This window comes from Canis lupus, chromosome 37 (assembly GCF_048164855.1).
Source record: "Canis lupus baileyi chromosome 37, mCanLup2.hap1, whole genome shotgun sequence".
NCBI lineage: Eukaryota > Metazoa > Chordata > Mammalia > Carnivora > Canidae > Canis > Canis lupus.
The window spans coordinates 694,971-718,307 of NC_132874.1; the positions used below are offsets into that span (position 1 = coordinate 694,971).

The window sequence follows — 23,337 nt, forward strand, 5'->3', positions numbered from 1 at the left end:
AGTTCAGTAATCTGAGTTCGGGAAGACCAGGTGCCTCTAGGTTCTCAACGAGTTGGCAGTTTTTCCTTCTGCTGGGAATACTTTGCCTGGAGCACCCTCCTCCCTCTCCTTGATCTCGGCCAGTTCCTTACCTCGTGCTAGGACCTGAAACAAATTTCAGCCAGTGTATTTCTCCTGACTTGAGGTCACCTGCTAGGTCTACTAGAAAGCAAGGTCCTCGCGTACACACCCGCAGCTCCGCCCCGTGTGAAGCCCTGGCACGGGACGCACACTCCGCGCGCTCGTCCGATGAAAAGGAAAAGGCTGCCCTGGGATGGGAGGAAAACAGCGACCACGAAGGGACTCGAACCCTCAATCTTCTGATCCGGAATCAGACGCCTTATCCATTAGGCCACGCGGCCGGCTAGCGGGCGGGCTGCCGCAGTCACTAAAAAACGGTGTGCAGTGGTGGGGCGGGTCCCCCCGCGGCCTCATCTGTGGGTGCTGCTCCCCGCAGGCCCCCGTGGGAGGTCAGCTGCGCGCACCGCGGAGGTGCCTGCAGAGCCCGGGGCCCGCGCAGAGGCCGGCCGGGTGCGGGGCGCGCGCCACACCGCAGGCGCGCAGGTGAGCGGCCGAGCTGCCACCTGCCGGGGCGACACGGGGAGGGGCGGGCGGGGCGGGCCGCTCGGTGCCCGCGCGCTCCGGAGGGCCCCGGCCAGGACGCCCTCTCCCGGGTGCCCGCGTGCCCTGGCTGGCCTGCGCCTCGATCCCCAGCAGTTTGGGGACGAGCTTCACAGTCACCAGGATGCGCGCGTACAGGACAGTGTGACTCGCCCAACCCGATCGTCCGTGGACGTGGCGGTGTTGGTCCCTCCAAATGACAGGTCGTTGGAAGCAAAGCCCCCCCCCCCACGCGTCTCACTCTCCCGCGGGGCCAGCCTCGCCCGCGTCTCTCCGGTTCTCGCCTGCAGTGTCTTCCCCGAGGGGTGGCGCCCAGCCCACATTCTGCCCCATCCTTCACTCGGGGACCGGGGCGCGGGTAGGGGCGATGCTCTGCGGGGCCGCGCTGGGCCCGAGAGGGGCAAGGGGCGGGCGGGGGACGCGTGCCCTCCCCCAACACCTGCCTCCCCGACTCGTGCTCTGCCCTGCCCCGCCCGCCGGTCCCGACCACGCAGGACCCCGGTGCACTTTTAGGAAGGTCGTGGAGGGAGGGCGGGACAAAGTGACCCTATGTGGGTCCCCCGCTCGGTCCAGAATAAGCTTTGGGGTGACACGGGAGCCTTCCTGAGGAAATGAAGACCTGCGTGTTTCTATGCTGGGCCTGATGCACGGTGGGCAGCTGGAGAGAAATACTGTAGGCCAAAAAGTATGCAGAGTAGTAAATTGGGGGAAACTCAGCAAGTCCTGTTCCTTAGGATTCCTCTTGATTTCTCTCTTTTCCTGAGATCAGGAGGCTCCTCTCCTCTCAGCAGGGGGAGGGTCATTTCACTTGATGGTTTTCTCTCCTGTTTCAGGGGTGGGAGGAAGCTCAGAGTGACCTTCCCGCTTCTGCTTTTTCTCAGATTCCTTCCTCCAGGTTGAGACACTGTACCTGCCAAGGTGCCCTGAACCCACCATGTCCCCCGGATAAAATAGGAAAGATTTACCGCTCCCATTCAGGATGCATTGTCACCCTAAAATATTGATTTCTTCAAGGAGGGGAGGGTCCTCAGTCAACTACTCTTGGACTACAGTCACAAGGAAAGAATTTCAGTGAAATGTAAGATCTAACCCCGAATCCTCAAATCTTCAGTCTAATGCTCTGCCCACTGGACTATTTCAGTTATTAAAGACATTGTATGGATTTTTTGCATGAGGTGATCTTTTGTTAGATGGGCCTCCCAGACTGCTGGCATTGGCAGAGCCCCGGGGAGGCTGCATGGACAGGGAGGATGAATCCATCTTGTTTTTAGTGATGTAAGAGATGGCTGGGCCCACTTGCCACAGACCTCACCGAAATAAAGCTTCACGCATTCTCTCTAAATCTATTGGATCCGAACTTCTCTCTATCTCTCCCTTAGGTAGGCAAGGGGATGTTGCTTTCCACTGAAACAGGAACCTATGGTTTCAAATCTGGGAGCTTTTCTCTGAAGGGGTAATGGGGGTAAATGCTGGGGGCAGGGAGGAGGAGTGACATGGCTCAGCAAACTATACACCCGCCAGTTCTGTTAGGGCCCAAAAGGCAGAAACAAAACCCTTGACACATAATTCTAAGACAACATGCTAGGGTTTCTGACTTTATTGATAATATTTTGGTAAAGAGTGAAAATACAGACAGAAAGAACCTTAATATTCCCTAGCAAGCAAATTTAGAAATTAGAAGGTGGGCTACAGAACCAAGTTGGGAATAAGTGGTCACATTCTAGAGGACATAACAAACTTCTGAAGTCTAAACTCTTTAGTGGATTCTCTGGGATTTTCTCTATATGTATGAGGGTTTTTTGGATTGTTTTGCTTTGGTTTTATATTCTACATATAAATGAGATCATATGATATTTGTGTCTCTCTGATTCATTCCATTTCACGTAAAGGCCTCAGAGTCTATCCGTGTTGTCAGAAATGGCAGGATTTCCTTTTCTTAATGCCTGGACTATACTCCATTCTATCCACATGCCACATTTTCTTCATCCATTCATCTGTCAATGGATACATACACTTTTTTCCTCATATCTTGGCTATTGTAAGTAATGCTGCAATAAACATAGGGGTGCAGATATTTTTTCAAATTACTGTTTTTGCTTTCTTTGGATAAAAATCCTGAAGTGGAATTGCTGGATCATATGGTGATTCTGTTCTTAATTTTTGAGGACCGTCTATACTGTTTTACATAGTAACTGTACCAATTTGGACTTTGAATTTTTCCAAATTCCTTTGACATCAACTGAGATAATTTCATTTTTTTCTCTTTCAAGCTATTAATTCATCTTAATAATGGAATTTTTTCCTGGTGATAAATCATTCTCATGTTCCTGGAAAAATATTAGCTCAATATGCTGTTCACTTTAACATGCCAAGATTGTATTCATAGTTTTTGCAACAATACACATGAATGAGATTGGTCTTTTGATTCCTTTTCATTCAGCTTTGGAAAGTTTTGGGGTCAAGGTTACACTAGCTACTTTAAATGAATTGCAAAACTTAACTTTTTAATTTTTAAAAAATTCTTTACTTCAGTTCAGTTAACATATACTGTATTATTAGTTTCAGGGGTAAAATTTAGTGATTCATCAGTCTTATATAACACCCAGTGCTCATTCTATCACGTGCCCTCCTTCACGCCCCATCACCCAGTTACCCCATCCCCCAGCCCACTCGCTTCCGGCGACCCGACCCTTTGTTTCTTTTTTAAGATTTTATTTATTCATTCATGAGAGACACACGGGGTGGAGGGGGGCGGCAGAAACATAGGCAGAGGGAGAAGCAGGCTCCATGCAGGGAGGCCGATGTGGGACTCCATCCCAGGACTTGATCCCAGGACTCCGCACCCTGGGCCAAAGGCAGGCGCTAAACCGCTGAGACCCAGGGATCCCCTTTAGTTTGTTTCCTAGAATTAAGAGTCTCCTGTGGTTTGCCTCCCTCTCTATTTTTATCTTATTTTATTTTTCCTTCCCTTCCCCTATGAAGAAAACTTAATTTAAAACAAATATACTGCAAGACAGCTTAAATGGTATTGGCAGTGTAGATAATGTTATTTCAAAGCCTGCCATCATTTTAGGTGACCACATTGCTTTTCTTTAACCAGCTGCTCGAGGATTTCTGAAAATTGTTACTATATCCTGAATACGTTTTGGGTTCTATGCAAGATTCAAAGCTGCTCAGATCAGGCACTTGCAAACTACTGATGGAATGAGTTGAGGATAATTAGGAGCAGCTCAAGTTCCATGAAAACCAATAGTTTCAGATTTATTTTCCTTTTGGGTTACAGAATTGTCCAATAAGAAATTACACAGAGAGGAGAGAGAGAGGCAGAGACACAGGCAGAGGGAGAAGCAGGCTCCACACAGGGAGCCTGAAATGGGACTTGATTCCGGGTCTCCAGGATCACATCCTGGGCTGAAGGCAGCGCTAAACCGCTGAGCCACCCAAGCTGCCCCAAAAAGAAATTATTTTAAGTTGGAGTACCTCAGCTTTGAGACTGTTCTCCTCTAGCAAGGAAAGAACAGTCAAAACTGAGGTCAGAATGCTGAGATTCAAATTGGCCCTATGGACATAGGGCCTGCTGAGTAATATTGGGCACAAGGAAGGGGTGTGCTACTAATGGTACTAGTATCGTCTTTTCCAACACAGTTAGTGGTTCCTTGGCCACAAATAATTCTTATCAGCAGGCTAGGTTAGGAAGTGGAGTTGCTGTGAGCAGGACTCAAGCTTGCAGAGGGCAGCCCTGGTAGAGTTCAAGCCCAGCACTTAGCACCTGGCTGTCACAGCACTCAATGTCTCAAGTCCTTATATAACTCTCTTAATCATAGTGTTTTGCTTCAACATCCCAATGTTTGGGGTAAATGTGTGATTTTTAAAATTTGGTGGTAGAGCAGATCCATGTCTTAAGGAACCCAAAACTTATATAATATTGGGGGCCATCTTTAAGAAAAAATACAAAACTGTGAATACAAAATTACTATGAAAGTAAATATTTATTTAGAATAAAAAATAAATTGAAACAAATTGCAAATTTTAAAAAGTGGGTGAATTCCACAAACATCACAAAAAGTCAACTTACTAATAGACCTTTGTGGCTTTCCTATGTTATTTGGCTGCATTATTTTTTTATTACCTTTCCTATAACAGCAATTTTGTAATATTACTTTCTATAGTGATCTATAACTCAATCTTTCCTCTAACATGTTTGAAAACTATATTTTTAAAATATAGTTTAGAAAAAGTATTTTCTTTCTTTTTTCTTTAGCCTCACAACTGATTGTTGGCAATGCTAAGCATATTTTTCAAACTGTTGTTACATTTGGAAATGCTGGAAGATTTGTATTTTTTTAAAGATTTATTTATTTGAGAGAGATCAGGGGAGGGGCGGAGGGAGAGGAGAGAATCCCAAGCCGACTCTGCACTGAGTGGGGAGCCCTGGACGTGGGGCTCAATCTCTAGACCCTGAGGTCATGACCTGAGACAAAATCGAGGGTCAGATGCTTAACCCACTGAGCCCCCCCAGGTGCCCCTTAAGTTTTTCCATACATGAACTGCATTTCCACTCTTCCATAACATAGTAGGAAGAGAGAGTGAAAAAAAGTTGGCCAGTGAGGGAAGTATGGTTGGAAGTTTATAGAAGTCCATGGGCTCGAAGCTCCAAGTCCTCTTGCTGCATTCAAGATGGTGGCCAATCCTTGCCTTTCTGGGGTTTAAAAAGTGATTAAAGAAAACCATGTAGGTTATACAAACAAACTCTAACTCTTCAATGGACAGTCTCCTTTCAGAGAATTGAAAAATGAGGTAAAAGACAGGAAGCTTTTATAGAAGAAAGTACAAACAATAAGGAAGGGGGGGGGAATTGCTGATTGGCTGGGACCACATCAACCTTATTCGGGATGAAAAAGCCCAGAGGTGGCTGGACATTTGGTAAACGATGGCCCAACTGTTCTGCAGTCCTGGCCATGCAGGTCATTCACAGGGACATGGAAATTACCTAATTTTCAGTTTGCTAACATGGCACTCCCTGGCAGGAGTGGCTCTAACTGAGCTTGGAAAGCTATTTCCACAAGTGTTTATGTGTGAAGAAGGGAATAATAGAAAAGTTATTTGAAAGAATTCCAGGATGATTTTAATTCCCTCAGTTTCTTTAGCACTTGCGAATACTCTTACAGATGCAGAAAGAGTCAAAATAAATCAAGTCAGAAATAAAAATACCTAGTTGTCTGGACAGGGATTTCTAAGAATTTCCTTCACTCTTCCCCTAACATGGAGCTGGGGTGGTGGAAGTGCAGGTGGGGTGGAATCAATACCTCCCACTTTCCTGCTTGGGTCTTTGCAAGGAGCTTTCAATGAGTGAGTTCCATGTGGGAATGGTTCTCTAAAGCTGAGGAAATTTCTCTTACAGTAAAACAAAGACACAGCAATGGAAAGTAAAGAAATTCAGAGATGATTCCAGGTAGCAACAACAAACTAATAGGAATTCTAAACAGGAAAAGAAAGACAATGGGAAGACAGAAGAAGAAGAAAGAACCAAAAGAAAGTTATCATGGCTCAGTCGCTTGAGCACCTGCCTTCAGCTTGGATTGTGATCACAGGGTTCTGGGATCCTGCCCTGCATCACACTACCTGCTCAATGGGGAGCCTGCTTCTCTCTCTTCCCTCCTCCTGCTTGTTGTGTGCTCTATCATAAATAAAATCTTTAAGAAGGAAAAGAAAAAAAAAAAAGAAGGAAAAAGAAAATTATCAGAGAAAAATTTAAAATATGTCCCTAGAATTAAGGGTTGTGAATTTACAGAACAAAGATGAATTAGTTAAGATCATGCTAAGTGCTGTGAAACCAAAACAACCCCCCAATATATAATGGCTTAAGCAGAAGGAAATGTATTTCTTGTACACATACAGTAGAGAATGAAGGTTCCTGATCAGTGGGGTGTTCCTTCAATCAACAGGTCAAGGACCCAGTACCTTTCAGTGTGTTGCTTACCATCTTCAATACATGGTTTCTAAGTCTGCCTGCTGATTAGGAGAGTAGATGCAGAAAGAACTTGGAGGACTGGTTAAGAAATGTCCTTATGGGGGCACCTGGGTGGCTAGTCCTTTTAAGCCACCGACTCTTGATTTTGGCTCAGGTCCTGATCTCAGTGTCCTGGAGCTACCCGCTCAGTGGAGAGTCTGTTTCTCCCTCTCCCTCTATTCCTCCCCCAACTAGTGCTTGCTGTCTCTTCTTCTCAAATAAATAAATAAATAAAATCTTTTTTTAAAAAAAAAGGAAATGTGTTTATGATTTGGCCCTGGAAGAGCAAATAATGTCTATTTTTCATGGGCAGTCTCTTCTGCAGACATAAAAAATAAAAATCTCTAGATCTGAGGTCTCTGCAGAGGTCCAGATCCCTCCATCATAGTGCTTATCAGACACCTCCAGGAGGCCGTCCCATACGTGTCTAAAAATCCTTGTTCAAAACCAAACTTGTTTCATCTTCTGGATCCCCCCTGACCATAAACAAATAAGCAGAAATGCTACTGCTCCCAGCTTACTAGCTTGGGGAAAGATGAGGACAACCACATTAGTCAAGCTCTGTGTGTATTCCTTGAGTGCACGCTCTTGTCAAATCCATCAACACACTAAATCCTGTTCCACTTTCCGTCTCCTGTTCAGAAGATCCTATTCTTCCCGTCTCTAAAGCCTCTGCTAGTGGAGACCTTGAGCTGGTACCACGCACCAGGCCTCCTTCCCTAGAGGGCAGAACAGGGTTCCTGATCCACAAAACCCTGAACCGTTCTGCAATCCTAAGGCCACCCTGGCTCTCCCTTTAACCCCCAATTCTGCTCTTCAGAAGTGTTTCTGGCCTGCAGCTGGCATGCCAGGGCCAGTGTAAGGGGAGCCTCCAGAGCTGGGTCCCGGCTTGATGGCTGTAGGCTCGGGAGAGAGACATCTCGTGATGCCCACGGAGAGAACTCGAACCTTGGACCCTCTAAGTACAATATACCTCGATGCCTACATTTAGAAACTTCGGTTTTTTCTGGGAATCTTGTGAAGCATACGTATTTGTCCCTCTCTGCCCAAGAGTCACAACTAAACATTCCACAGGGCAAGTGAGCAGGCGGCGTCGGTGTCCCGCTGCCCCAGCGGCCTCAGCCCAGGGGTCGGGGAGCCCAGCTCCACCCCGCCCTGCCGCCCACCCACTCGGGTTGGTTTCCCTGCCCGAGACCCAGACACACCCAGACACCTAGGGTGGGTGACAGGGGAGCAGGAAGGAGCAGGTCTTCGGAGGTGAACACTTAGGACTCAGAGGGAGGGAAGGAAGCTCACAAGAAGACGGGAAGAGTCGCTGCTCGAAGAGCAGGGAAGTCTTTCTTATGTTAAAAAAAAGAAAAAAAAAAAGAACAAAGTTGTGTGCGTGGTGGCCGTCTTCCTGACTTCCGCCAGATTCTTGCGGCAGTGAATTAAGGAGCAGATGAAGAGCCGTCTTGAGTCTGTGGGGCTTGACTGTCTTCAACCGGACACAGCCCACCTGCGCAGGGATGCACTGCGGAGCGGGGCCCCGGGCCCCATCCAAGGATTTGGTCTCAAGGATGCAGGGTTCACGCGTTTGCAGCTCGAGCCTCGTTCCTTGCATCTGCGCGGGCCGCGGCCGGACAGGGGGCGCCACAGGGGTCGCTGCGCGGGGGTGGGGGCGGGGCTCCCCGGGAGGGAGGGAGGGACCCCCCGGGCGCTCAGCAGGCCCCCTCCGGCTCCCGGGCCCGGCTGCGCATCCCGCGGCAGGTGGTGACTGCTGTGCGGTCCGCGGAGGACCGGGGAGCGCAGTCGCAGGTACCGAGCTCTCCTCCCAGCTCGGCCGCAGGGCGGACTCTAGGGCGCAGGGACAGTCCCTGGATTGGTTTCCCCTGCGAAACCCTCGCGAGGAGCCATAGGAGAATTTCCGAGCGCCTCCCCAGCGCTAGGGGGTGTAGCTCAGTGGTAGAGCGCGTGCTTAGCATGCACGAGGCCCCGGGTTCAATCCCCGGCACCTCCACTTTTACTTAAGCTACTTCCAGGCCGCTCGTCGTTTCTTAAGCTTGTTTGCTGCTTGTTCCTTTTCTTGTCCTTTCCTCCTCTTGCAGGTCTTTGAACTCACACGAAGAACAAGGAGGACGAGCGCGTCTCCGCAGCAGGCCCCGGGCAGCACCCGGCAGGCCCGGGTTGCAGGCACCTTCACCGGCTCCTGGAGGATTCCCCGACCCCGAGGATCAGCACGCACGGAGGTGCCCAGCGCACCCCAGCGGTTTCAAACATTCCGCGCTATCACCGAAGAGAAGACGCACAGAGGGTAAGAGTCGGCAAGAAAAGCAGGGGCGCAGCGCACAGGCTCCGGTCGGAGCTGTCCCGGGCCGGCCAGGGCCTGCTGGTCCTCAGCGCACGCTCCCAACCACAGGTGTGGCGCACCTTCCCCCGCGGCTCGTGCCCGCCCCCCAGCCCCTCCCTCCGCTGTTACTCTTGTGTATTCCTTTGACCCGTCGTTCCTGACCTTAATAACAGGAACTTTCAAAAAAAAATAAATAAATAAAATAATTAATAATAAATAAATAAATAATAAATAATAAATAATAATTTATATATTTATATATAAAATATATATTTATATATATAAATATATATTTATATAATAAATAATAATAAATAATAAATAATAAATAAATAAATAAAATAATAAAATAAAATAAAATAAAAATAAAAAAATAACAGGAACTTTCGTTGTTGTTGTTGTTGTTGTTTATGAATTTATTTTTTGTTGGTGTTCAATTTGCCAACATACAGAATAACACCCAGTGCTCATCCCCTCAAGTGCCCCCCTCAGTGCCCGCCACCCAGTCACCCCCACCCCCGCCCTCCTCCCCTTCCACCACCCCTAGCTCGTTTCCCAGAGTCTTTCATGTTCTGTCTCCCTTTCTGATATTTCTTACAGGAACTTTTAAAACGTAAAGTAAGCTTCGGATCTAGATAAAAAGTTCTTTGTTGTGTTACATAAATTCTCTCATTATCTGAGTGACTTGAAGGAGCACCTGCTTGGCTAATTTTGAAAGATACATCGAGGAGAGAAATCTGAAAATAATAATGATATTTCATTATTCATATTTCATTATGATAATGATACAACCCCCATTCTCCTTTCTTACTGCTCCATCCCACATTTTGAAGGGCTTTGTACCTGCGTGTATGAATATCTCAAGATATACACTTCCAAGCTGCAACACGCTCCTGGCAGAGCCAGTCCAGGGCCAGCTCCAAGGCCGAGGAGCACGAATGGTCTGCCCTCGGAAGGATGGCCCCAGGAAAGAGGCCTGATGCATGCTCTGGAAGAAGGGACCAGCAGGCTGCTTAGGCAGCGAATTCTGGGAACCCCAGTAAATACAGTGTGGACTCCATATCCACAGGAAGATAGGTGGCTAGGAGAGGCCCCAGGGCACATGCACCTCTTACCAGGGGTAAACATGGTACTGAGTGGATGCTCCAGAGTTTAAGGGGATATTTGTGTTTAACCATTCATTTCCAATGTAGTTCTGTGGTTAACCCAACAGGCTGTCTTTTCCAAAATCCCCAGCTTCCTGACTCTTCTATGCGTGTGTCTGGTAGTGTCTCTTTTGGAAATACATCTTGCCCCTCCTGGACACAGGACTATATACTTGACATTGGATTGTGACAATACTTGCAAAATTAGAAGGTTATGTAGGGGAGGAAAAAGATTTCCTCAACTCTCTTAGGGTTCCTGGCTGGGTCTGAACATCAAAACGACAAAGATAGATTAACAGGAAAAAAACATGGACATTTATTTAATAGAAGTTTTACATGACACTGTGACATGAGAGCCTTCCCAAGGAAATGAAGGCACAAAGAAACAGACCTGAGTATTTTATGCTAGGTTTGGTGCAAAGGGGGCAGTCATGGAGGAATATGAGGTAATTGTAGTAAATTGGGGGAAACTTAGCAAGGCTTGTGTTTTAGGAGTCTTTTTGGCATCCCATTGACTTTCGAAGGAATGACTCTCCTTTCCATCATAGGGAGGGCATCTCTGACAGGTCCCCTTTTATGACCTGTTTCAGGGAGGAAGGGCAATAAGGGAGATCAGAGTGACCTTTCTGCTTTTGCCATTTTCTCAGATTCCTTCAGCTTCAAAAATTTAATATGCCCAAGAATGACATGTTAGAATAGCATGTCCTGAACTCCATCAGTAACAGAGTAGAATCTGCCAGAGGGAGAAATCAATCGAAATTGTACACAGTTTTCTAATGATGTTCTGTGGTAAGGGTTTGTAGGATTCTGTGGCATAGATCATATTATCTTAGGACTCTTAAATCAATTAAACAAGGAGTCCAGCAGATGGAGGAGGCTCTAATGCCCATGTAAGCAGATTAAAACGGAGCCTCAATATGCTTCAAGGAAACAGAAACAATAAAAACAATCCATCGCAAACAGCCAATGTAGCTTTATAGGCAAATAACCGCCTTTCTTTACTTCTGCGCCTTCTCTGTCAAGTCTCTCCCCGGACCCTGTGTCAGCGGAGCACTCCCAACCACTTCCAGGGGGTTGCTCGCTGATCTGAATCCATTTTTGCTCAAATAACTCTTAAAAATTTTCATATGCCTCAATTTATCTCTAAATAGGACTAAAGGGGGCAGCCCAGGTGGCTCAGCGACTTAGCGCCGCCTTTGGCTCAGGGCGTGATCCTGGAGCCCTGGGCTCGGCTGGGCTGGTCCCGTGTCAGGCATGGAGCCTGCTTCTCCCTCTGCCTGTGTCTCTCTGTGCCTCTCTCTCTCTTTCTTTCTCTGTGTCTCTCATGAATAAATAAATAAAATCTTTAAAATAAAAATAATAAATAGAACTAAAGGTAGAATTTTAGGATAAAGTTCTTCTGGAGAGTGGAAAATGTAGATTTAAAAAACCATAAATTTAATTTGAGCTACTTTCTCAGTTTTGAGAATGAGGACAATGAAATGTATGTTTTAATGGGAGGATCTTAAGAATTTCATTAGAGCTTTAGTTTTGTTTTGTTTTTGATAGGGGGTTTATGATAAATAGAAAAGATTCAGTCATCCAGAGCTTCTTGGGTAAACTTTTCCTAACAATAACTGGAAAGTTTGGAGGAATTTGTCCTTGCCATTTTGAGCAATTTCGTGTAAGACTCATTAGAGTTCTGGAGAATGATGCAGGCGCCCCCGCAAGAGCATAAGATGGCCAAAGTCACATGGAGAAACTGTTTTTACAATCCCGGGAGTAATTGTCCAGGGCATTTTCTTTAGCTTCAAAAGGTCTAACTTTGGAATAGGTTTCAACATTCAGAATTGAGCTTTTCTCAGATGTTGAGTTTCCTCTAATCATTAATTTTTTTTCCAGTTTTTAAAAGTAGGCCCATGCTCAGTGTGGACCCCAAACTCAGGGCTTGAACTCACGACCCCAATACCAAGGTCTCAAATCTGCAACTCAACCACGCAGGTGCACCTTCAATTTCTAATTAAGGTCTTCAGAAAGTTAAAAATGTCTGTGTTTCTTCCATTGTGGTGAGCGTAGCGTCACGTACAGTTGTCAAATCACTTGTACACCTGAAACTACTGTGATATTATGTCTCAACTCTATGTCAATTGAAAAAAATCCCTGTGTATCCATATAGCATTTCAAAATCACAGTCTAAAGTCACCTGTACTCAGTACAGATGTTCACCCTTAAACTTTTAGCAGGTTATCCCACTCACGTTAGAACTATGGGTCCTGTCATCTCAGTAGATGTTGGCAAAGGGATAGGTAGCTTCCTTTACTGAATGTAAAGAAGTTACAGCACCTCCAACACAAAAGTATACCTTGAATTTTTAAAGATAATGAACCATCAACACATCACAGTTGTTTAGGGGGAGTATCAGTCAGCACACAGCAGTCAAGATGCATCCTGCCTTTCGCTGATAAAGAGATCAGTGAGGCTGGCTAGTATCCTCTTATTATTAGTACATAACTCTGGTTCCCTCTGTCTCCTTCACCAGCTTGTAAATACACTCATGCCTGACCTCATAGACCTTTGCCTCTGAAAAGCGAGGCAGTCAGCACAGGCAACATGCCCCTTCTAGCATGGATCCTAAGAGGATTCTGTTTTAGAGCTTCCACTTTGACATATTCTTGATCATATGTTCCGTGTCTTTTCATAGCTGACAAAAACTGGTGAATCAGAGGAAGATTTTTCTGTCTCACTACTTCCCTCCTCTCCTCTGAACTGTGTTTTACTGGTACTAAGCTTTCCTTTGGGAAGACCACTATGTACACCATCCTGGCACTAAAGAGAAGCAGGTACTACAGCCTAAGGACAACTGCTCAGGCGAGCCAACGCACCAACCTAAGACAAGTAGTCAGTTCTAAATGATGAGGACAGCCAAGTCAGAGGAATCTAGTGCTTTGGTTTTTTTTTTTTTAAGATTTAAATTTTTTTTTTATTTTAAAACTTCTTTATTTAGATTCAATTTAGTTAACATATAGTCTATTATTAGTTTCAGGGATAGAGTTTAGGAATTCATCAGTTCCATGTAACACCCAGTGCTCATCACATCACATCCCCTACTTCATGCCCATCCCTCAGTGACCCCATCCCCCTACCCCCACTCCCCTCCAGCAACCCTCAGTTTGTTTCCTATGATTAAGAGTCTCTCATGGTTTGTCTCCCTCTCTGATTTCCTCGTTTTATTTTTCCCTTCCTTCCTCTATGTTCATCTGCTTTGTTTCCTAAATTATACATGCGAGTGAGATCATATGGTATTTGTCTTTCTCTGACTTATTTCTCTCAGCATATTACTCAACATTCCATCCACGTTGTAGCAAATGGCAAGATCTCATTCTTTCTGATGGCTCAGTAATATTCATATATATATCACATCTTCTTTATCCATTCATCTATTGATGGACATCTGGGCTCTTTCCATAGTTTGGCTACTGTGGACATTGCTGCTATAAACACTGGGGTGCAGATGTCCCTTCTAATCACTATGTTTGTATTATTTTTTAAAGTAATCTCCATCTGCAATGTGGGGCTCGAACGTAGGACCCCAAGATCAAAAGTCAACTGCTCTGCTGACTGAACCTAGTGTGTTAAAGCAGCTCCTCTCCTACTTTAAGCCATGCTTCAGGCCACTTAGTCTAAAGAGGAACACGTGAGTTTTATTTTTTTTATTTTTTATTTTTTTGAACACGTGAGTTTTAAATCAGAATCTCCTTTTAGTGGTTTACCAGAAAACAGAAAGGCAACAAAACTTTTGCCACCTCTGAATTTTTTTTTTCCTTTTTGGTTGAAACAGTTGCATAGAACCAAGTATATAGAATCAATGATTTTCTCTTCCTCAACCAAATTATTTCCAACACATTCCGGATTTTCAGTTAAGGCCCGGAGACATGGAGGCTCCGACCCAGTGAAAGAGGCCCTTGGATTTCTGTCCTCTATATTATCAAAGTCTCATATCTGCTCCATATAGTTATTTTATTTTCTATAACCACACAGATTCAATGTAAAGTGGAATAGGAGGGGTGTTTAGAAAACATGAGGATTATGACACCAAAAAACAGGACAGCTGAGGAGTGTCCATCAATTCTTATTTTATTGAGTGCTTTCAGCATGTTTGTGTTAGTTTATTAGGGCTACCGCCACAAATTACCACAAACTGGATGGCTTAAAACAACACAGATTTATTCTCTCAGCGTTCTTTAGGCCAGAAGTCCAAAATCAAGGTGTCATCAGGGTTATCTTCCTTCTGAGTCTCTAGAGAAGACTCCTTCTTTGCCTCATCTTAGTTTCTGGAGGCTTCTGGCACTCTTCTATGTCGTCTCTCCTGCATTGTGTATGGCCTCCTTCTCTCTGTGTATCTCTGTATCTGCACATTCCTCTTATAAGGACTTCAATCAGTGGATTTAGGGCTCACCATGCCCTAGGGCTCAGCATGCCAACATGCTCCCCTCCTAACTAGTTGCATCTACAAAGACCCTATTTCAAAATAAGGTCACAGTTTCAGGTTGCAAGTAGATGTGAAGTATTGGACACTATTGAACACACTACAGTATTAAATATATGTTGATTTTTGTCAAGTGCTTTTCTGAACCTATAGAGATAATTGTATATGTTTTTTTCTCCTCTCCTCTATCAACAAGATGGTCTATATTAATGTTGTTCAAGATAAGCCAGAGCTGGGTAGGAGCTAAAGCAGGAAAACCAGATTTCATATGGGAATATTGTAATAGGGGGAAAGAGGCCTCAGTATAGAACTGGGTCCAATTCCACATACAATATTTGGTAAGTGGGAATTTATAGCCAAGAGTGGGGTAGGAGTCCATTAGTGGAAATCACTAAGAGGAAACATCAGGCTTAGGGGGGTGAATTCTGGCTATTGGACCTATGAGGATTCTTGCTGGAAATGGGCCAAGGTGATCATACATCCCTAGGGGAGTGCAGAGGATGAGGAACTCAGTTAGATATTGAGGGTGATCAGATATGAAGGGTGGGGGGATCCAGCTAGCCCAGCTAAGGATTTTTGCTAAAGCTGAATGGTGCAGAGATGAAAACAGAAGCCTAAAGGTCCAGGCCTATTTGAAAAGGAGGGCTGGAGGGTGGAGAAGGGAATCTTTGTTGATGTCTTTCTTAATAATGAGAGATCTCTGCATTTCTGGAGTAAACCCCAGTTGGATATCCTGTATTAAGTGAAATATTTTTAATTATTGGTGCAAACGGAAAAAGCCTGTAAATGTTAGACTCACTTTATCTAACAAATAGGAAGATTTTTGATCAGTCACCTTGAGCCGGGCAAGCGCCGTGATCGGATTAGGAGCCGCGGGGCTGTGGGAGTGCAGACTGGGAAAATGCAGACCACCGGGGCATTACTCATTCCTACGGCTCTGATCGGCTGCTGTACCAGGGATCTAATCAGGCCTTTGCCTCCTGCTTGAGTAGGCCAGAGATCCCATCTAAACAGCCATCCTGCAGCAGCTCCCCACTCCAGGTGGCCCGACAGGAGTTCCAGACCAGTGTTGTCTCCTGGGACATTGACACAGCAGCCAAGTTTATTGGCGCTGGGGCTGCCACAGTTGGTGTGGCTGGTTCAGGGGCTGGTATTGGGACGGTGTTTGGCAGCTTGATCATTGGCTATGCCAGGAACCCATCTCTCAAGCAGCAGCTCTTCTCCTATGCCATTCTGGGCTTTGCCCTGTCTGAGGCCATGGGGCTCTTCTGTTTGATAGTCGCCTTCCTCATCTTCTTTGCCATGTGAGGCTCCATAGGGTCACCTACCCGTCTCTGCTGCTTCAACTTCAGGCCATGCCTGGTGCTGGAGTGTGTTAAGCTTTATCATTAAACACAACGTTTCTCTTTAAAAAAAAAAAAAAAAAAGGAAGATTTTCTTCGTTTTCTATGCTTTAAATAATCTAAATAGCATCATGATTTTCTGATGTTTAACAGTTTGGTAGAATTTGCTTCTGAAAATATTTTTGCTCCGCACCCTTTTGGGGGGCATGCCTATTCAACTATTTTCTCTATTTTTCTAAAATAATGATCTGTTTACCTTCTGTCTCTACAAGGGCTAATTTGGATAAGCTGTATGTACCAAATCCACTTCATCTAAATTTTCAAATCATATGCTGAGTTGTGCTATAGTGTTTAGCATGATTTTTTAAAAAGCTCTTTTCTTGGTTACTTTCTCCAGTCAGTTCTAATGCTATATATTTGTACTAATTTTCTCTTTTCTTAATTAGGTTAGCTAGAGGTTCATCTATTTGGTTGCCTTTTCAAACGTCTAGCTTTTTAAAAAAATTATTTCCCTTCTTAAAACTCAGTTTCTGCGTTTGTCTTTAGTAGTCCTTCCTTCTTTCAGTTTATTTTGTTCCTCTGGTTTATTTTGTTGTTCATTTTCCAAAGCCTTGAGCTGGGTATTTGGTTCATGTATTTCTCACGGTCACTAAGGTCCTTCTAGTCTCTAATTAGAGAAGCCCTTGGGGAACCACATCGTGTTAGGAGCGAGCGGCTTCTCCACGGCGGTGGACCTGCCAGCCCCGCGCGGTGCGGGAGGCGCGCAGGTGTGCCGGACAGGTGCACTGCCCCGCGTGGTCTCGGGGGCGGGGGGACCCCGGGGCGGCGCTCCCGAGCTCAGGCGGTGCCCAGGCGATGCCCAGGCGATGCCCAGGCGTTATCTCTGCGTCTCCGCAGGATGCTTTGTGGCTTTCCGGCGACCTGGAAAGCCGGGAAAGCAGAGCGAGGAGACCGCGAACCGGAAGGGGACAGACCCAGGACGCTCACGGGCCTTCGGTCTGGGACGCGCTTTACTCCTGCAGCGACAGACTCAGGTCCTGGAGCTGAGGCTCAGAAAGAGCGGGATGCGGCAGAGTGGACTTGGGACCCGAGCTGCTTCTGCAGAAGCCCGCCCAAGAGCCTGCACTCCCCTTAAATACACTTGGCGCGCCGCGGCTCTCCTGCGGGGGTGTAGCTCAGTGGTAGAGCGCGTGCTTAGCATGCACGAGGCCCCGGGTTCAATCCCCGGCACCTCCACTTTTGTTCCTGCCTCTTTGCTGCCGGTACCAGTGCTGCCGGCCCCGCGCTATCCTGGCTCGGCCACGCCGGGTGGGCTGGGGGCGGGGGGAGCGGGCAGGCAGGTGGCGGGCAAGACCGCGCAGCAGCCTTGGCTTCATTTTGCGGGATTAAGAGCAGGAAAGGAGAGCTGAGGACGGAAAGGCCCAAGGAGAGAAACACAGGCGCTCAGGCCACTTTCCCGGGTCCTTTGGTTCCTGGCCGTGGTGCCACAGTCACTGCGTCTGCTGCCGTCCACGCAGGTGCCGCGCCGCCGGGAGGCGTTTGCCCAGGATCCCAACAGTCACACTGATGTCCAGGTTGGTTCTGTCCTAGATCCTAACCGAGGACTGCCATGAACTAGATGCTGCGGTGACTTGCAAAGGTCATTCGACCCAAGGCTGGTGCGCCCTCCATCAGCGCGATCCCTGGACCAACAGTGGGTGGCATCTGAGAGCTGGGTGGAAATGCGGGTGTCCCCTCCACTCCGGACCTTCTGAACTAGAACCTGGATCCCCAAGTGATTCCTTTGCACGTTAACCTTTGAAAAGCACTGGTTTGGGGGCTGGGGCAGGGCTCTGTATTTTAATTTTTTCCCCAATTTCCTATTTCAATGTAGGGAAAATAATTGCAAAGATGTACTTCTATTGTTGAACCATTTTGTGTTCTAATAATTGACCTTGTTCTCTGCCATGGTAATATAGTATTTATGAATTTTTTTTTTCAATCAACATACATAGTTGAATTTGGTGTGAAGTTTCTTTTTATTTTTAATAAAATGTTGCAAGTTTTGCACTCAAGACTGTGCTAACCTCCAATGAACTGGGAACTTTGTATCTTTGTCTCTGCTCAGCAAGATTTTAAGTAGGATAGTATCTTGTAATCATTTCCATACTCAGAGCTGGCTCTTCCTCATCAAATCTTTAAGAACTTTGGTATTAGCCTGCTTTTGGGTATTAGGCCTTGTGATAAATTTTGAAGATACAAAACCCTTAGCAACCACAATGGAAGTGTGGGCTGAAGGATTATGCATTGATTGGGGGAGCCCTGGTTCCCTGAACAAAGACAATGTCACAACACCTCTTTCCCTGTGATTCGATTAGGGAATTTCAAAGGAGAAAATAACTTCCAAGGGAAATTCTTTCTCAAAGTAAGATGTCCTGGCTTTGGAATTTACTTCTCCATAAAAGAGTCAGAACTAGTGCTCAGGAGCCAGACTTTCTTTAATGGGAGCAACAGTCACTTTCTGTTCTGCTGACATAGTTTCTCTTTTCTTTTTATCAAGGTACAATTTTACAGTATCTTCCTGCCAACATGTCAGGAGGAAATTATTCACATGCTCCAACTATGGGAATTCATCAAGTTGCAAAAAGAAAAAAAGGCAAAATTTGAGAAAGAATATAATGAATTGGGGATCCCTGGGTGGCTCAGTGGTTTAGTGCCTGCCTTTGGCCCAGGGCGTGATCCTGGAGTCCCAAGGATCGAGTCCTAAGATCGAGGATCGAGTCCTAGGATCGAGGATCGAGTCCCAAGATCGAATAAAATCTTAAAAAAAAAATGTAATAAATCATCACTATGGCTTTTCTGGATTATATTAGGACTCAGGCCCAAAAATTTTAAAAATATCCTTCCTTCTAACCATAAACTTCTCCATGGAAATCCACTTCTGTGATTTATTTTTTTTATTTTTAAAAGATTTTATTTATTTATTCATGAGAGACACAGCGAGACAGAGGCAGAGACACAGGCTGAGGGAGAAGCAGGCTCCCTGCAAGGACTTGATTCCAGGATCCGCACTGGGCCAAAGGCAGACCTCAATCACTGAGCCACCCAGGCATCTCCACTTCTCTGATTTAAAGAGGAAAAGGATATGGTGAAAAAGCCAAGAACTTAGTATGAGGAAGCTATGGGAAATATCAGACAGACATTTCTAAAATTGTAAGCCAATAAAAAACAAATAACGTGATGACTGAGGTACTTCTTTGTAAGCAAGTTGGATCTAACTTTGACTCAGGATAAAAGTGACTCATTTTAAAGTACATTGTAGATGAATTCTGGATATTCAATCATGTTTTATTTGGGTGTTCTATCTTTCAACAAGCTTATATCTTGTTTAGCTTTCTCAGGGAGAAATTAAAGATTAAGAAACTCTTAGAGGAAAGAAGATGTGGCTACATGTGGGACCCTCTGTGAAGGGGCTAGAGGGAGCAGTTGTCTGGGAATGTGGGAGCAGACACAATTCCTCAGGCCCAGTAGTCATCGCAGTGCTTTCTTTTTTTCAAAGACACATTTAATTGGTGAAAAAAAGATTATTTAATTGTTTACTGCCTAGTGTAGAAACACTTCCTTCATATTCAATGAAGGTGGGAAACTTGGAGCAATATAACTAATCTTCCCTGTCCATGTTAACAAGTTGAGACATTGTAAGCACACACACACACACACACACACACACACACACACAAATCCTAAGTGTGGATTCAAACTCTGGAGCACAACATAAAAGCTCTTTACATGAAACATCCACTTTTTTTAGTCTGTCAGCTTCTTAGAAATGGCACCTAACCAGTTACAATTTTTTCCCCTGGTCCTAATGTATTAGAAATGCACTTGATATGTCTTCAGCTTTCCTGAGATAAATGGTTATTTCATAAGAAGAATCCTATTTGAAACTCCTTCTACTATTTCCCTATGAAGTATTTCAATAATGCTATGGACAGAGAGCCTGAAAGTTGTCACAGAAAATTAATAAACAATTACGGTGTTCGCTGTACCTTCGGGTAAACAGAAACAAAAAAACAAAAACAAAAACAAAACCCCAAACCTGTTTGTGAGGAACTTCTAGCAATCTAACTGGCATGTAGTTTTCTCTAGGAGCAATGTAAAAGCTTGAAAGGGAACTTTCCCAATTGTTCAAACTTTCTCACACCATCCAACAGCCACTCATCCTCCCAACACTTACGCCAGCTTGCAGATTCTGCAGGTGCCACTTCTCTAGCACTTAATTCCAGTGGAATCTGCCACTTCCCTTTCCTCCTATTCTACCAGCCCCAGGAGCACACCAAGAGAGCAATTCCACCAACCCCATCAGGTCCTTTCAATTTCAAGAGACTCAATGATATACTAATATAGCAAAGACATAAGATGAAAGAAGAGAGGACACTTGCTAGGAGCCTGGTACCAGGAAATGAGTCTTTGGAGTAGGGGTGGAGGTCTTCCATGGAAGTTTCTGGGCTGTGGTGCTAACCAGTGTTAGCGTTCAAGAACAGTTCAAGAACAGTTTGGAAAGAAGCCTTTTTTTTTTTTTTTTTAAGTTTTCACAACCATCAACAAATGAGTTCCTGACTCTCAATCTTCTAGGACACTTTCAGTTCTACTCACTAGGACACTTGTGCCCTCCGTACACACCCACCCCCAAGTACTCAGGACTGAGCACAGGGCGGGGCCCGGTGCCACGTCCACACGCCAGCGACCCGCCCTCTGAATCCGACCTGCCCCCCACCCACCTCTTCCCCTCCATGCCCCCTGCGCCCCCCTGCACTCATGACAACACATCTGTCCCACGGACCCCGTCTGTCGAACGGCTGTTCTCTCTCGCGTGCCTCGCTCTGTGAAGCGGGTGGGTCTTTCCATGCAGTGTCTGGACACCCACGAACTTGCTGAAAAAGCCCCACGTTCTTTCCATCCCGAGTCTGTCCAATTCGCGCCGTAACCCTCCGGGACCTGGGCGATCCCTCCAGCCTTCCCACGCCCTTCGGGCTGCAGGAGCACAGGAGCCTCCGCTAGACGCGCCCATCAATTGCCTGCGGCTGGATGGCTCACCGCGGGTTTCCCCCCAAAGTCCTGCCCTGACCCTCCCCGTGGTGCCCCAGTAAACCAACAAGGGTTTATCCCATTGCTCGGCTTCCCGACAGATGCTTCCAGTACCTTGTATTCCCCGTACGGTTTCGTTTGCTAAACATCAGTACCCCCCGCCCCGCGGACTCCCTGGGGCGGACTCCCTGGGGCTCTGTCTAACCGGGAGTCACGCATCCTGCGCCTCCAGCCCTTGCTGCTGAGGGGACGGGCTCCAGAGTTGTGGGGAGGAGCGCCCGGAATGCAGCAAGGAGGTGGGAGACTAGTGCGAGGCCCCCCCCCCCTCCCCAGGAACCAGAAACGGGTGCAGCTTCCCACGTACAGGGCCGGGCATCTCCAGCCGCCGGCGCCGGATCCCTTTAAGAAGTGATGCAGGTTGCGCCATCCTACTTTCTTACTTCCCTTGCTTGTGGGTTCCCCCTGCTCACCAGAAAAGCAGACACTTTACCCAAGACGTTCATTTTGACGCTACAGTGTGGACCCCACGAGCCTCGAAACCCTCCGAGGTTGCTGCGGACTGGACGCGCGGCGCCGGGCAGCTTCCTGGGGGCAGATGCAACTTGTTGCCGCACCGGCACCGGGCGGAGCTGAAGATCTCAGCGGCTTCCGACCCCGGACCCCCAAGCCCCGGAGGCTCTCCCAGCTCCGGCCGGCGCCCCAGTGCTTGCCTTCAGGGTCGTCTGCCCTCGCCCCTGCGTAGGGGAAACCTCCCCCCACCTCTCTTGCAGGGACGCCTGGGGTTACATTGGGCCCCTCGCACAACCCCAGGCAAGATCCCCATTTCCAGAGCCCTAATGTAATCACACCTGCAAAGACACTTCCATGGGAACACATGCTAGGGATTGACAACTGCTATCTTTTCCTGTTTTCTGTGAAGTTTTTGGGAGGAGGAATCAAAACTCTGACTCTTCTACTTGTCTCCTCTCTCCATCACCAAAAGTTTGGTCCAACAACAAGAGGAGGATACTAGGTGAATAAGTGGGGCGATGCTACCACAAAATGACAGCTGTTGAGAAGCCAGCATCCTGCCAAACATTAAAACAAACAAACAAAAACTGCTTTAAATAACTCAGTCTGCATGTGCCCAAGTGCTATTTCATACTATTCAATTTCCTTTCATTTTATCACTCTCTTCTTTTCTATCTCTACATAACAGTATACTGGGAAATAGCAGTTAACATCAAACATGCAGCTATGAAGAAAAAGCAGAAGAAAACTTTTGGAATGTGTCAAAATGGAAATTATTAGCTGCCAAACAAGAAGACAAATAGTTCATAGATGTCCAAAACATTTTCACCGTAGTAAATGAAAGAACAGTCATTTCCTCTACCAATTCTTGTCCATACTTTTGTTCTGCATTTTCCAGGGACTTCTCAAAATTTCTAGTCCATTGAAGGCCTCACTAAAGAGCTGATATTGTTTCAGTCCAAAACTATCTGTGCCCATCATTGTCCCCAAATAAAGAAAGGGAAGAGTGTTGTCTCCTATATTCACTCTTTCTTTCCCAACCAGAACAGCCCCTCTTTGCTTCCCAGCTGAGAAAGAAATTCAATCTCTTTCAGATGTCCTTAGTGTGAAAGGAGTGTGAAAGGGAAAGAAGAAAACATCTGCTAAATTTTAATATCATAAATTGGCAAATTTGCATTCTAGCTTCTGCTTAGCAATATTTTAAATAGGATGGGAACCACCTGAGAAGCACAAACTGTCCAGAGGTTGGGATCATTTCAGAACACTGTGTGCCTCTCCCTCCATAACCAACAAATCTATCTATCTATCTATCATCTATCTATCTATCTACCTTTCTACCTAGAGACATTATTATTTTTCTAAACGATTTGAAAACCATTTTTGGACAGTATGTCTTTTTATCCACAATCTTTTTATTGTAAACTTCCATCATAATCCTTTTGTTATATATGTCAGCATATATTTCTTAAGAGCAAGAGCAGTTCCTTACCACAGCACAAACTTTGAATTCAGGAGATTTAACACTGGCAAAATAGTACTAATAGTACTATTACTATCTAATATACAGTCTATATTAATTTAAACTAATTTTACTGGGATCCCTGGGTGGCGCAGCGGTTTAGCGCCTGTCTTTGGCCCAGGGCGCGATCCTGGAGACCAGGGATCGAGTCCCACGTCGGGCTCCCAGTGCATGGAGCCTGCTTCTCCCTCTGCCTGTGTCTCTGCCTCTCTCTCTCTCTCTGTGTGCCTATCATAAATAAATAAAAATTAAAAAAAAATAAACTAATTTTACTAACAAAATATTTTAT

The 23,337-nt window shown here is 45.9% G+C and overlaps 3 non-coding genes and 1 pseudogene across 3 annotated transcripts; 3 read left to right on the forward strand and 1 right to left on the reverse strand.

The window, feature by feature from the left end:
- Nucleotides 1-328: 328 nt before the first annotated feature.
- On the reverse strand, nt 329-401 carry TRNAR-CCG (transfer RNA arginine (anticodon CCG)). Its single transcript has one exon. It is a non-coding gene; the product is annotated as a tRNA-Arg (tRNA).
- Nucleotides 402-8,597: 8,196 nt separating this feature from the next.
- Nucleotides 8,598-8,669, forward strand: TRNAA-AGC (transfer RNA alanine (anticodon AGC)). Its single transcript has one exon. It is a non-coding gene; the product is annotated as a tRNA-Ala (tRNA).
- Nucleotides 8,670-15,442: 6,773 nt separating this feature from the next.
- Nucleotides 15,443-15,967, forward strand: LOC140626348 (ATP synthase F(0) complex subunit C1, mitochondrial pseudogene; annotated as a pseudogene).
- Nucleotides 15,968-17,116: 1,149 nt separating this feature from the next.
- Nucleotides 17,117-17,188, forward strand: TRNAA-AGC (transfer RNA alanine (anticodon AGC)). Its single transcript has one exon. It is a non-coding gene; the product is annotated as a tRNA-Ala (tRNA).
- Nucleotides 17,189-23,337: the final 6,149 nt, after the last annotated feature.